The sequence below is a fragment of the Hibiscus syriacus genome, unplaced genomic scaffold (genome assembly GCF_006381635.1).
Source record: "Hibiscus syriacus cultivar Baekdansim isolate YM2019G1 unplaced genomic scaffold, ASM638163v2 tig00110318_pilon, whole genome shotgun sequence".
In the NCBI taxonomy this organism is placed as follows: domain Eukaryota; kingdom Viridiplantae; phylum Streptophyta; class Magnoliopsida; order Malvales; family Malvaceae; genus Hibiscus; species Hibiscus syriacus.
In genome coordinates this window covers 147040-158000 of record NW_024062677.1, presented here as the reverse complement: position 1 = coordinate 158000, position 10961 = coordinate 147040, and positions in this window count along the sequence as shown.

The window sequence follows — 10961 nt, the reverse complement described above, 5'->3', positions numbered from 1 at the left end:
CTCAGGATCATCTTCGGCTTCATCGATATCTCGCATTAATTGTTCAAGCTCGGGATCGTCGTCATCTGCTGGAGGAGCTTGAGAAGAGCTAGCTCCCGGAGTATTTTCAGAAGATCGAACCCATTCACCAGTGTCCTTATTCTTTATCCATCCCGCTCTCGTTAAGGAAAGAAGATTAATTTGTTTCTTGAGAGAAAAGATGAAATCTAGACCTACTCTAAGCCCGGCTTTAGAAAATAGATTACTTAGAATGCAACCATAAACTAGAGAGGAACAAAGTTTCTTATTTGGTACTAAGTTTACGGTTTCAACGATTTCAGCAAAAATAATCTCAGAAGATTTATTTTAATACTGTTTTGGAAACAATGTAACCACCAAAGATCTAAAGCACGAAGAGTAGAGTAACGACATCCGGATGGTCGAAACCACCAAGAAATCATTAGATGAAGAAAACGATCATGAAGATCTATGACACTCGCACTATCCTTTCTTTTATACCGAGAACCTAAAAGTTGTTTTTCATTTAATATACCATCATTATCTAATCCTAATTCATTAGCTATGTAAGCCGAGTCAAGATGGATGAATTGTCCTAGGAGATAGGAACGAACTGCTATGGTTTTGGTTTGAGCTCGGTTCTTAATACAAACGGCATTAGAATAGAATATGCGAACAAGTTGATGGTAAACTATAGGTTCAAGGTCACAAAGTTTATCAAATTTCCACTCTTGTAAAAGAGAAAGATATCTAAAATCGATATCTATCATAGCTTGACGAGAAGGGATACGTTCTTCTCTAATTTTGTAAGAGTCAAAATATTGATAATACCAAAAACGATGATTTCTAGGACCAGGATGATTGAAGCACGAGTTTTGGATAGTCATATTAGGATCAATGGGATTAGGATTAGAAATTGGAATTTCAGGAAATGAGGAGGATTTGGAGGTGGATTTGGTTGACGGTTTGAGCGAATAGATGATGACCTAGCACGTTTAGGATTGGACATTGTTTAGGAAATCAGAATAGAATGGATAACATGTAATTTAGAAAACACATGTATGCAATTTAATTAATCCCAAAACTCAATTGAGTTCTCAATATTTGAAGGTTCTCTAAACCAATCTTAATGGGAAAAGTTTTCGAAAAACTTATTGAAAGATAAGGTTTTGAAAATCAATATATGTATAGTTTTTATAACAACAATGTAATTCAATCAAAACACAATAATTTTTTTTATTTCAAAAATTTCAAAAAGTTTGGAAAAATTTTGTGTTTTTGATGAAATTAGTTGTAAAAATTTAGTTTCTAAACACTAATAAGCAATGCCCGATCACTATTTCTATTTAGAACTAATTAAAACTAGTCTTATGTTCAAAATCAATGAAATAGAGAGTTTAGAAAAATTTACCTTTTAAAGATGAGATTGAGTGGATTTTGATGTTGTTTGCACGATTTTAATGATGCTAGCAAGTTTAGGAGATGATATTTGAAGATAATTCTGATTAAAAACGTTGATTTGAGGCAAAAATGGAGATAGAGAGAGTAGAGAGGGGAAACAGCGGTAAGGAAGAGAAGAAAAGAGGGTTTGAGCCAAAAACAAGGGTTCTGCCCGATAAAACCAGAACCCCAGGGGGGTATCGATTCCCCTTCAAAGGGGGAATCGGTTCCCCTTCAAGGGGGTATCGATTCCCTCTACCCTATACTTTAAAAATCTGTATTTTAAACATTAAAAATGCTAAATTAATCTTCTTTAGTAGTATTGGAAACTCATATATCAACAATTAATTATGTTCAATCAATCAAATTAATCCTTAAACTATATTTGAACATAAAGTTAATTTTTCATCAAAAATCATAAACTCCCATAACTAATAGAAAAGAATGCAATCAAAAATTATTATAAGCAATTTTCATTTATTCTTAAAAGTGCTAAATTTATTTTAAACACTAAGTGAAGATAGGTCAGTTAAACCTAATTCTCTCCTAAGTGTCCAAAAACGTTCCTTGTCTAAAGGTTTTGTAAAGATATCCGCTAATTGATGCAAAGTATCAACAAATTCTAGAACTACATCTTCCTTAGTGACATGGTCTCTAATGAAGTGATGTCTTATTTCAATGTGCTTAGTTCTAGAGTGTTGGATGGGATTTTTAGTGAGACAAATAGCACTAGTATTGTCACACTTGATAGGAATGATACCTACTTCAATTCCATAATCAAAAAGTTGTTGTTTCATCCATAAAACTTGTGCACAACAACTACCAGCTGAAATGTATTCGGCTTCAGTGGTAGATAATGCAACACAATTTTGTTTCTTTGAAAACCAAGAAATCAGCATATTTCCAAGGAATTGGCAAGTACCAGAGGTGCTTTTCCTATCTAATTTGCATCCTTCATAATCCGCATCAGAAAAGGCATGCAAGCTAAAGCTAGAGTCTCTAGGATACCAAAGTCCTAAACTAGGAGTGTCCTTAAGGTATCTAAAGATTCTCTTAAAAGCTAGTAAATGTGATTCCTTAGGGCATGATTGAAATCTAGCACATAAGAAAACACTAAACATAATGTCCGGTCTACTTGCAGTTATATAAAGTAGAGATCCAATCATTGACCTATATAATTTAACATCTACACATTTACCTCCTTCATCCAAGTCAAGCTTTGTAGAAGAGCTCATTGGAGTGTCATAAGGTTTCCCATTTTCCAGTCCAAACTTCTTGAACATATTTTTGACGTACATAGCTTGATTGATGAAGATGCCATATTTTCTTTGCTTGATTTGGAGTCCCAAGAAAAATGAGAGCTCCCCCATCATGCTCATTTCGAATTCGCTTTGCATTAGCTTAGACAATTCTTGGCAAAGAACATCATTAGTAGAACCAAATATTATATAATAAGTATAAATTTGAACTACTAATAAATCTTTACCTTTATTCTTTAAAAACAATGTAGTGTCAACCTTCCCTTTTGAAAAACCTTTTTTAATTAAAAAATTTGACAGTCTTTCATACCAAGCTCTAGGAGCTTGTTTTAAACCATAAAGTGCTTTTGTCAATTTAAGAACATGATCCGGAAATTTTGAATCTTCAAAACCTGGAGGTTGTTCCACATATACTTCTTCTTCTTTTATAAAACCATTTAAAAATGCACTTTTAACATCCATTTGATATAGTTTAAATTCTTGAAAACATGCAAATGCTAATAACATTCTAATTGCTTCCATCCTAGCTACGGGAGTGTATGTTTCATCATAGTCTATGCCCTATTTTTGAGTATACCCTTGAGCAACAAGTCTAGCCTTGTTTCTCACTATATTACCACTCTCATCAAGCTTATTCCTAAATACCCATCTAGTACCTACATTAGATTTATTACTAGGCCTTTCAACTAATGTCCATACTTTACTTCTCTCAAATTGATTTAATTCTTCTTGCATAGCCATAATCCAATGTTCATATTTTAATGCTTCTTTAATATTCTTAGGCTCTATGCATGAAATAAATGCAATATAATTACAAATATTTCTAAGAGAAGATCGAGTTGTTACCCCTTTTGATGGATCACCTATAATCTCACCATCCTTGACATAGTTGTACTCTCTTGGATAAGATACTTCCCTTTCTTCAATGGTTGGATTCTCAAGAGGATCATGAGTTACCTCATCTTTTGTTTCTTCCTTTGATGATGGTTCTTCAACGTCATGTCTAACTTTATTTGTATTTATAATACCTACATCATCATTCACACAAGAATCCTTCCTCGGAAGGGGATTATCATCGAAAACAACATGTATAGACTCTTCTACAACCAAAGTTCTTTTATTAAATACCCGATAAGCTTTAGAATTTAAGAAATAACCCAAAAAAATTCCTTCATCACTTTTAGCATCAAATTTGCCAAGGTTTTCTTTACCGTTGTTTAAAACAAAACATTTACATCCAAAAGGATGAAAATAGCTAATGTTAGGCTTTTTATTTTTGAAAATTTCATATGGAGTTTTCTTTAAAATTGGCCTAATCATTACTCGATTTACAACATAACAAGCGGTATTTGTGGCTTTCACCCAAAAATATTTTGGCAAATTATTTTCACAAAGCATGGTTCTAGCCATTTCTTCTAAAGTTCGATTTTTCCTCTCAACAACTCCATTTTGTTGAGGGGTTCTAGGTGCTGAAAAATTATGGCTAATACCATTAGAATTACAAAACTCATTAAATCCAAGATTTTCAAATTCATTGCCATGATCACTTCTAACACTAGTGATAGAGTAACCTTTTTCGTTTTGGATTACTTTTGAAAATGTAATGAAATTTTCTAATGCTTCATCTTCAGTACTTAAGAATAGAACCCAAGTATATATAGAATAGTCATCTACCAAGACAAATGCATATTGTTTTCCATCCAAGCTAGTAGTCCTAGTTGGCCCAAAAAGATCAATATGGATCAATTGTAATACTCTACTAGTTGACACATCATTAATGGATTTAAAAGAAACTCGCTTTTGTTTTCCTTTAGCACAAGCATCACAGATTTTATCATTATCAAATTTTAGTTTAGGCAACCCTCGAACCAATTCTCCTTGAACTAACCGTTGCAAAACACTCATGCTAGCATGTCCTAGTCTCCTATGCCATAACCAACTATCATGCTCATCCTTTGCAACTAGGCATAAATTAGTCATTTCTATAGAGTCTAAATGCACCATGTATATGTTTCCTATTCTATGACCAACAAGCATAATCCTATTAGATGCAATGTCAATGACTTTACAACCATTAGTTTCAAATATGATTAAATCCCTTATCACATAATTGACTAATACTCAAGGGATTATGCTTTAATCCATTCACATATAACACATTTTTAATTTGTATGGAAGAGGTATTACCTATTGTACCTATACCTTCAATGTGACCTTTTGAATCATCACCAAAAGTCACTTTTCCTCCATTTTTTGGCGTTAAGCTCTATGAACCGACTTTTGTCTCTGGTCATGTGTCTTGAGCATCCACTATCAAGGTACCATGAATTTGGATTTATTTCTTGTGCCTTGTAGCAATGCTCCTTTTCCTATAAACATAGATTAATTTCTAATTTTTGGTACCCAAATTCTTTTGGGTCCATATCCATTAGTTTCCAAAATCCTAGTCCCCTTAGGTATTCATTTGTGTAGGATATCCTTATCTTTAGTAGTAATGTGCTCTTTAAGAACCCATATACTTATAACGATTTTTCCATTAGAGGTTCTTTGGGGACCTCTATGATTGTAGTTTTTAAAACTTTTTCTAACAAAGTTGGATTTTGAATTTTCTCCATTTTCAAAATGTTTTGTTCCAACTTTATCAAAAGAAGCTTTAAGATAATCAATTTTCTTTTGATGATCATCATTGACCTTTGAAAGTAAATTTTGTAAATCCAAAATTTTCTTTTCAAACTCTTCTAGTTTGATTTGCAAATCTTTGATTTTACTTTCAAGATCGTTGTTGGTTTTGGATATGAGTTTATTTCATTTTTCAATTTTGAAATATCATTTTTATATTTTAAAAACAATTTCTCATAATCCAAAGCCAACCCATTATATTCCTCTAATAGCTCATCATAGGATATATCATCAAAATTAGATGAGTTAGAGGTTACCTTAGAATCTTCCCCGAATGCCATCAAGCACAAGTTTGCTACTTCTTGTTCCTTTTCATCAGAACCTTCTTCATCGCTCCATGTAGCCACATGAGCCTTGTGCTTATTCTTTGATTGACCCTTTCTCTTCAATTGTGGGCAATCATATTTGACATGCCCCGACTTTTTGCATTCATAGCAAATGATCGGGTCATTCTCTTTCGGTTCATTTTTTAGGCCTTCATTTCGTTTGAATTTTCTCCCTCGGTAAGGTCTCATAATTTTTCTAAACCGTTTGGCAAACAATGCCATTTCCTCATCATCGTCATCTTCATCCGAATCACTCTCATCTTTTGTGGATTTGAGAGCAACTCCAATGTTTTTCTTCTTCTCCTTCTCCTTTGGTGTCTCTTCAATCTTATCAAGGTTCACCTCATCTTCAAGCATCATTTCATGAGTGAGGAGTAAACCGATTAGCTCTTCAAGAGTTAAGGACGTTAGGTCCTTAGACTTGATGATTGCCGTCTTTTTTGATTACCACGATTTTGAAAGGGAGTAGACTAACTTCCTCACAAGCTTTTCATTTGAAATGATCTCTCCATATGATTTGAGACCATTGACAATCGTTCAAAATCTATCCGTCATAGCTTTGATATCTTCATTTGGTTTCATCCTGAAATTTTTATAGCTATGCGTTAGAATACTAATTTTAGATTTCTTTACCTCATCGGTACCTTCATGAGTGACTTGAAGTTTGTCCCATATTTCTTTGGCGGTTGTACAAGATGAAACTCTTCCGTATTCATCTGGTCCAAGAGCACAAAATATGATATGGATGGCTTTAGAGTTGAGCTGGAATATTTTTGTCTCTCCTTCACTCCACAATCTTGGATGAGTGAGATGCTTGATGTATCCTTCTTCTACGACATTCCATGCTCCCATGTCACTTGCTTGAATGAAGTACATTATCTTATTTTTCCAATAGGCATAGTTAGCCCCATTTAAGAAAGGAGGCTTGTTGACGGGCATCGAATCAAGACCGGAGTCGAAGTTTGAAGTAGAGGCCATTGATGACTTTGATTATCGATGTAACTCTTCCCGAATCGACTCAAAAGGCGATTAAACCTTCAAATGAGTTAGGCTCTGATGCCAATTTTTGAGTTAATCGATTGACGAATATGGCCAAGAGGGGGGTGAATTGGCAATTAAAATTTTGGTTGAAGCTTTTGCAGAAAATTGAAAGAAATTTGCACAGCGATTTAGAGTGGTTCACTTTCTCAACCAAAGTATACGTCCACTACCTTAGCTATCCACACTAAAGATTTTGCACAAATTCACTAATTTGTCTTTCTTTTGAGGACAAAGAGTAACCTTACAAACCCTAAAGAATTATACCCCAAATTCTTGAGAACACTCTCTCCCAAAGAGAACAATACAAATTTGCAAACTTACAAGGAAATCCTCACAAGTAGATTGTTTGCACAATTCTAGAACAAAGAAAAGAACACTCAAGAATGAATACAATTGAGCACAATAAGTGTTCTTGAAAGCAAAATGAATATTGAATGAAAGATAGACTTGAAATGCTCAAACTTGAGGTTTGATGCTTTCTCTTTGATTCTCTCTTGATTCTAGTTGCTTGATGTTTCTTGTTATTGATCAATGGCTTCTAAGCTTGCTTAAATACACCTTGAATCACTTCTGAACATTGGGAATCATTAATGAAGTTATTGTAGCCGTTTAAGTGTGAAAACAATAAATATTTTGCTTGGAGTGTGGGGGGAATCGGTACCCCTGATAGGGAATCGGTTCCCTAAGTGTAAAAATTCAAATATTTCGACCGTTGAATAGTGGGGGGAATCGATACCCCTGGGGGAATCGGTTCCCTCCGAGCATACTGGAATTCTCGGAGCCAAACCATTCAGGGGGAATCGGTACCCCCTTGGGGGGAATCGGTTCCCTCTGAGCAATCTGGAATTTTTGGCTTTGAAATGGTTCGAAATATTTTGTAAAATCGTTTTGACATTATTTTAAGATTAAAACTTAATTTTACACTTGAGTAAGGATTTAAAATGAACTTTGAAATACTTTGAGTAATATTTTGATATTCGATTTAATATATCGAATATGCTTAGAAAAATCTTTTTTAAAATTAATTTTTTTTAATTTAATTTGTTATATCGAAACATCAAAATGTTTTCAATAACCATATACCGGATTTGGACGAAGAAGACAAAACAAAGAAGATAGAGGAGAAAATCAAGCAGTTGGAGGAGCAAATGAAGGTAGTTAAAAGAGACCATGACTACCATGGAATCGATGCCACGGAACTCAGCCTAGTCTCGGACTTGGTTCTTCCTCCGAAATTCAAGTCCTCAGAATTCGAGATGTTTGACGAAAACAGTGCCCATCCGCTCACATCACCATGTTCTGTCGAAAGATTACATGATATGGAGGAAACGACCAACTCCTGATCCACTGCTTCCAGGAGAGTCTGTCGGACTCAGTCATCCTGTGGTACAACCAGTTAAGCCGATCTTATATCAAGACTTGGAAGGACCTGGCCAAGTCATTTATGGAACAATCCAAGCATGTCAATGACATTAGGCCAGATTGAGTTATGTTACAAATCATGAAAAAGAAGCATAATAAGAGTTTCAAGCAATACGCAAAAAAATGGAGGGATTTGGTTGTACAAGTTCATTCGCCCTTGGATGAGAAAGAAACTAAGAAGCTGTTTGTACAAACCCTGAAGGCACCTTACTTCGGGCACCTGGTGGCAATCACATCAGGAAGGTTCTCAGACTTAGTTATGGCTGGAGAAATGATCGAGTCGACCATAAAACAAGGCAAGATTAAGGATGGGGAAGCCAATAAGAAACCTCCTATGAGAAGAGGGATGGAGAAATTAACAACATACACCACGTCAATAAAGGTGTTACAATCTCCAGCACAAAATGAACTACAGCTGTACCGTCGGGTACTTCTAAACAAGATTTTAGAGAACCCCGGAAGGAAATAAACATTTTGACCCTATTCCCATGACCTACAAAGAGCTTTATCGGTAACTTCTTGACACCCACGTAGTGTCACCATATCAGGTGTTTACATATTGAGTTGTCCCTCTAGAGCAATTGGTTAAACGCCCTAGCTTTATGAATTCAGCTAGCCAGATAATGGTGAATTAAATTTTTTTAAATAAGGAGTTTCGATAAAAATGGACTAAGGGAGTTAAGGAACACTTGTTATAGTCAACTTCACACGACAGATATTTCCGCATTACCTTTGTTAGAGGAGCCTACAAAGCTTGAACAAATGGGAGATTTTAGAGGACCGAAATAAAAGGTCTAGTAATTAATTATGCTAGTTGCGTCATTTTGTCCGCATCCAATTAAAATGCCAAGTCAATCAATGACTGAAAAGTGACATTTTTTAGAAGGCCAACCTAAAGCCAACTCATTCATTTGAATATTTATCAAAGAGCTATAACTCTAAAAGCATTAAGAGAGCTATTGATTCCTTTGAATTTCTTTGAACTCATGTTTATAATTTTATTTGATTGCGAGCCTGAATTAAAGAGCAATATTTTACAGAATTTTTATCATTTTCCCTCCTAAAACAAGAAAAAGGAAAAAACCATTTTCAAATAGGACATTTTCGAATATGAAAGGTCTATTAATCTAAAGCTCGAGAGGCAAATGGGGCACGAACGATTCTAAGGACTAGATTGGCAGAAAAAGCATGAGACTCCATTAAAGAGATAAAACATAACTCATTCATGTTGCATGCATCTTAGACATACTTAAGAGCATCACATTCATCAGCTTTAGAGTCAAGTTTTGACTTTAGGTATCAACTTGATTCAAAAGCGCCTTTAATGAACGATGGTGGTTGTTTAACTCAGCAATGAGAATCTATCAACTTGACACATATTTAAAATCTCAGAATCAATTTCAGATATGTTCGAGAACTGATTCAGAATAAATATAGTTCAGCTCAACTCAACAATGGGTAGCAGGTTTCCAATTAACGTTTTCAAGCCAGATTTCAATTCCACAACGGAAGATATCCAGCTGTAAGAATTTATCAGTAGGCTTTCCGGTTCAGACCCGCTCAGGAGAACCACCTGAAGAATTATGGCTGGCTTAGACCCGTAAAGGAAACCATTTTTTAAAGAAACTATTGGCAGCATAACTCAAGGCTAGAAGGGTTATCTGCCAACAAAAGACCTTCGAGTTCAACTACGCTCAGTTCCAAGGCACATCATTTGCAATATAGCTCAAGGCAAGAATGAATATTTTCTAACAAAAGACATTTGAGTTTGACTACGCTAAGCTCTAAGGCACATCATTTGCAGCATAACTCAAGGCTAGAAGGGTTATATGCCAACCAAATACCTTTGAGTTCGACTACGCTCAGCTCAAAGGCATATAATTTATAGCATAGCTTAAGTCGAGAAGGGATATCTGCCAACCAAAGACCTTCGAGTTCGACTACGCTCAGCTCCAAGGCACATCATTTACAGCATAACTCAAGGCTAGAAGGGTTATCTGCCAACCAAAGACCTTCGAGTTCGACTACGCTCAGCTCCAAGGAACATCATTTGTAACATAGCTCATGGCAAGAAAGGCTATTTGCAAATAAAAGACCTTCGAGTTCGACTACGCTAAGCTCAAAGGCACATTATTTGCAGCATAGCTTAAGTCGAGAAGGGTTATCTGCCAACCAAAGACCTTCGAGTTCGATTACACTCAACTCCAAGGCACATCATTTACAGCATAACTCAAGGCTAGAAGGGTTATCTATCAACAAAGACCTTCGAGTTCGATTACACTCAGCTCAAAGGCACATCATTTGCAACATAGCTTAAGTCGAGAAGGGCTATCTGCCAACCAAAAACCTTCGAGTTCGATTACACTCAAATCCAAGGCACATCATTTACAGCATAACTCAAGGCTAGAAGAGTAATCTGTCAACAAATACCTTCGAGTTTGATTACACTCAGCTCAGAGGAAAATAAAACTTATAGCATAGCTCAAGGAAAGAAGGGCTATCTGTCAACAAAATTATCGAGTTCGATTCCATTCAGCTCGATGACACATCAATCATACTACCGTCCGGTTGTAGTCGAGGTTTTCAAGTCGAGAAGAAGACCTGGGTTAGCCGTGCCTTAATTTCGAGAAGAAGACTTTTCGAGTTCAATTTCATTCAGCTCGAGGGCCTGTTAACCACATGGTGGAGTCAATGAACCATTTTCCAGTCGAATTTTCTAACCAAGGCCTTTAAACCGAGAAGAGGACCGAAGGGCAACGAGAAGTCGCATACCGATTCAAATCCCGAACTGCAGCTT